Source organism: Salmo salar, chromosome 13 (genome assembly GCF_965601325.2).
Source record: "Salmo salar chromosome 13, fSalSal1, whole genome shotgun sequence".
NCBI classification, from domain to species: domain Eukaryota; kingdom Metazoa; phylum Chordata; class Actinopteri; order Salmoniformes; family Salmonidae; genus Salmo; species Salmo salar.
Genome location: NC_138303.1, coordinates 39,966,031 through 39,971,041, shown reverse-complemented (window position 1 = coordinate 39,971,041; position 5,011 = coordinate 39,966,031). Strand labels below are relative to the sequence as shown.

At 40.8% G+C, this 5,011-nt stretch overlaps 1 long non-coding RNA gene across 1 annotated transcript; it reads right to left on the bottom strand.

Annotated features, from left to right (window-relative positions):
* Positions 1 to 1,002: 1,002 nt before the first annotated feature.
* Positions 1,003 to 3,446, bottom strand: LOC106567329 (uncharacterized). Its single transcript, XR_001320038.3, has 3 exons — positions 3,198 to 3,446; positions 1,469 to 1,506; positions 1,003 to 1,382 (listed from the first exon to the last, which is right to left on the bottom strand). It is a non-coding gene; the product is annotated as an uncharacterized LOC106567329 (long non-coding RNA).
* Positions 3,447 to 5,011: the final 1,565 nt, after the last annotated feature.

Below are 5,011 nucleotides of genomic sequence, written 5' to 3'. Positions count from 1 at the left end.
AATATTCAAAACAGACCTAACGGGAACAATCGGTGCAGCAGAGACGACCGAGGACCTGGGAAATGGGATGTTCAACGTGTACCTTTTAAAGAAAGTCCTGTAATCATTGTCCAATTTCGCCTGTGGTGACGATCACACTTTCTGAAATTGTGGGAAGTGTCTGGTGTTAGCTATGGCTGGAGAATTACAATGAGAAGCCCTAACCACCAGACATAGGCAGGGCTGGAGAACCGCCATTAGGTTTAGCTACGCACCACAAGGCTTACCGCATCATGTCTGTCTACAGCTCTCGCGGACTAGAAACTAACTTTTGTTATCTGGGCTGTAAAGGAAGCTTTGTCTTAGAGACCACTAAGTGTAAAGTAACTTGATTTCTTTCCCGTTTGACCCCTCCAACACAACTGGACTGAGCATTGAATAGGCAACCTTTTGACTTGGATGAAGACGATACCGTAATAACGTGATAATAAAATGGATGACAATCAAGGAACAGTTTAACGATACAGTCAATTACATATCGTAAGGACAGTACGCTGCATTGACCCATTTCAGGTTCAGATAGAGAGAAAGAGAGGGAGAGCGTACACTTCAGCATTCACTCCTTGGGTTCATCTTACCATGGTGGGAAGGGAAGGAGTCTATTGGTAAAATCAGCTTTATCTCCGTACTGCTTCTCTCTCTGCCAGCAGCAAAGAGATGTAAAGGATCTGTCTGATTAAAGCGTGTGTTCTCTGAGGAGACATGGCACATGCAGGAGTATTGATGAGAGAGGTGGCGCTCTGGTCTCCTCTCAGTCAGTAGATCCCCAGACTAAACAACCCAGCACAACATAAGACATGTGGAACAAAAGCAGTTGGCTAATGGTGTGAGGGTTTACCAGTGGACTGGGTTAAAGCCAGGTTCCGCCCCTGATACTTGTGCTACAAGATACTATACCAAGATCAACACTTCAGTAGACATAAATACTGTTTCAAAAATATCAATAAGAACAATCCTATAAAATATATTTCATATTGTTGCCTTTACTGTAAATCTTTGTGTACATCGAAAGCCCAGTAAGCATGACATAGTTGACTAGTACACCACTACTAGTCATTATATCAAGAAAATCCCAATCTGTGTCATGTTTACAATGACTGGCAATGTTTGTTGACAGTGTTTATAGTGACATGCAGTCACTAATGATGCATGCAACCTGGAGATCTTCCTGTCAGCTATTTATACCACGCATTCACTAGGCACTGGGTTAATTTTAGCCATGTCATCTCAAAGTCCTGCTCCACTTCCTAAACCCTAATCTCCCTCTCAGGGAAGGTACGTGCCCTGGTCTGGATGGCTGCTGTTGTAGTTGCTGTATGGGAAGAAGCCTTCGCCATCCATCCCTGAAATATAACATCATATGGCTCAGCAGTTGGCACACTCAGAAATCTGGTATCTATTATTATCATCATGTTGTGTATACACTTACCTATCATTTGGACTGCCCACAGTGTCACCTTTGGTCTACTGAAAGATAAGAAATGTAATGGTATGTGGATGAATATGTACACAATGAAACTGTATTCAACACTTCATATCAGGATATGGCCTATGCAGGTCTATACACGTGTACATTCTTGCACAGTAAACATACACTCCCCATGCATCTAATGATAACACGAGTAGATGAATGATCTAGCCTATGCCTACATAGCGATGGTACTTGGTGCTAAGTCTGTTACTTTTTCTGACCCCCTTTGTATCCATATCAATGTTTTGATAGTATGATGATCAAAGTCGTTATTTTAATCCATTGAATCCTGACTCAGATCCTGACTTTAATAAAGGCAATTGATTTAATCCACCCCCATCTGCACACCATTAAAGAGATCTCTGTATAACGGAGATAATATGATCAACATTGCGTGGGCTGGCATCCACTGACGTCCCTTTTTACTCTTGGGGGTTTAAGGCCTTGATGTCAAGAGAGCCGTCGTCATTATTTTCCGCACACGTGAGCATGCACACCCACACACACACACACACAGCAGATGGATGTGCCAGCCTCATAAACCTGACCTCTGGAACAGGGTTTCTCAAACTCAGCCCTGAGGCCTCCATTTTGGATTTTGCCCTAGCTGATTCAAATCATCAACTCATCATCAAGCTTAGATTATTTGAATCAGCTGTGTAGTGATAGGGCAAAAACCAAAACATGCACCCCTGGAAGGCCCCAGGACCGTGTTTGGGAAACCCTGCTCTGGAGGGAAACGGAATATCCCTGATTTTATGGAACTCCAATTGGAATACTGCTGTAATATTTCACTAATCAAGCGATTTTCATGTAAAGGTAAAATAATTTAAAGTGGAAAAATCAGATACATTGATGATGAGACGATACCGTTCATTGCCCACGTTCAGTATTGAAAAATAATGATTATGTATGTCCATCTAAGCTGCAGAACAGCGACTCCCATCGTCCAAGAAGAGTAATGGTTTGGGGGTTTGTTTACATCAGAAATAAGAAGTGCGCATCTCACGTACTTTCAATGAACATGTCATTTATCAAAAGGCTTACTTTGGTAAACATTAGCAGAGTCGAAGAAAACAGAATGACGTATTTTAGGCCATTTACTGGATGACATTATTAATATCTACATATGTTCTGAAGTTCTGTAGATCTCTTTATATAGTATAGATTCCTTATAACAAAAACTGTGTAAATGTACCTCAATCCAAAATATAACACAACTTGCTATGCCACTCAGCATTGCGAAGCAGCATCATAAGATGCTCAAAGAAGGACAGACATGCAGGTAAATAGAACTGCGCAACACCCTCCAAGACGCCAAGCCCTTATCCCTTCTCTCGCAGCATCCTTTTTTTACTGTTATGGTACCCTCCCCACCATCCTGCCTTCAATTCGTTTATTGAACTATTCCCTTGTAAAAACGCTCATTTTTACTACGCGATCATACATTTCTACGCAGTAGTTTATTGGGGTGCTACTTTAACATGTATTCATACTGTAAAATATTTCGTAACAACTGTTTCATAACATCATAGCCTACACGTCAAGACTTACTCATCTATAAACATTAATAAAATGTTAGAAACAGGAACTGCCTATAGAACAGTTAGCCAGACATTTTGGAGTGCGCAACACAAATGTGAGCAATTACTTCCTGATTATCGACATGTAAAATAAAAAACTTCACCTGTGATAACCTGGGACGTTGATAATGACAGTAGGCTGCAGCCATGGTGCTGTGTGATGATGATGATCCATGCTTCATCCCTCTTGGCCAGAGAGAACTCACCTATGGCGCACCTATAGCAAGTCCTGTAGACATTCTGGACAACAATACATGATCCTGGCATTGGTCCCTGGATCCTTTATTTCAAGACGTTTCCTTTTAAAACCTGTTAATCCATCGAATTTTCCAGAGCGCCACATTCAAACCACGCCCTCTCACACACCCCTGCTTTTGGATTGGCTGCTGTACAAAAACGTAATGGCGCGTCGTCGGAATCACATGCTTTGACGCATATTTAAATGTGTTTGGAACTGTCACATGTTAAAATGTAGCCATTTTAGCAGTCTATACTGTACACTGTGTTTTTTATTTATTTGTTCGATGATGGTGAAGCGCAGTTAGAGTAGTAGCCTATCATAGGCCTAGGCCTACTGCCCAATAAAACAATAGTTCTACCTGTCCATAAACTAAATCTCTGATTAAAAAATAATTAAAATATGCCATTGTGCTATTGAAATTAACTTGTTTCTTTCAGTTTTCCCTTTCAATAATAACCTATTTAAACCCTTCCAAACGGTAGAATGGCCATTAGTACAGAAGGGGGCGTACTCTCCCAAGGATAGAAAGCCTGGTTTGAAGGACATTCTATTGTTTGTGGAGCAGTGAACAGTGCTGTTCTCTCTGACTGTGTGCCATATCTTTCATGGCTTTTGGCCTATACTAATGCACTGATGCAGTCTTTCACAGTTTTACTTGATTGAAGTGGTGAAGGTAGTTTCTAAGAAAATACTTCATCAACATTCATGTCAATTTTAGGCTAAAATAGTTTTACAGTTATCCACATTTCCAATACACATCAGACTTTGTGCACACGAGATCAAAGGAATGGACATCATATAGGCTACATTACAACAATTAAGTAGAAATTAAATGTGGCGATAAATGAACGTGTGGCGCCTCAGACAGTGTATCGTGGACCAGTGTTTGACTAAAGGGCGTAGTAGGGCCAAAGGAAATGAACTTGGTTGAGTGTAACATTGAATCACAGTGGAAAGAAAGAGACAATGTTTTCCAGATTATTTCTTGTTTCTCACAAAAGATGTGCTTTAACAGGGAGCTTCCTCATACATTTCATTCACATCAGAGGACTTCTGCTTTGTGTGAAATATATGTTTTATCACACTAGTCACTCGGATGTGATGTCTAATGCAAACAATACAATTACATTTCAACTTGAAAGGGACAGTGTACAACAAACATTGCACCAGATATGTATGCTACATAGCTCATTGTCATCTTATCTGAGAAAGAAAATGGCTACTGTTTATAATTCCCCATCGTATCTGGAAGGAGTACGTTTTCTGGGATTATGTACGCCCCACTTGGTGAATCCAGTGAAAACATCCACAGTGGTGGAGAAAGCTTTGGGTAAAGTAAAATCGGTGAAAATTACGAGAAGTGGGCTTGTTTCTGACGATCAGTAAAAAAGGCTGTTGGAACGCACTCGATTTGGAGATTATGAGGTGTTGTGCTTTGAGCTACAGAGCAGGGCACCTATTTAAAGAGTAATTTTTTTGAGTTTCGAAGAAGGTGACATTGATATACTAAAGGAAATTCCTGCAGTGGTTGATGTACACTGGATGAATCGTGTGTTTAATGGAATGAAGGAGAAGAGTTTGTCTGTCCTTGTGTTTTTTGATGTCGGGTCCCTACCAACCCTACTGCAGCTGGGATATGTGTACTATCCTTTCAGACCCTTCGTATCCAGGCCTTTG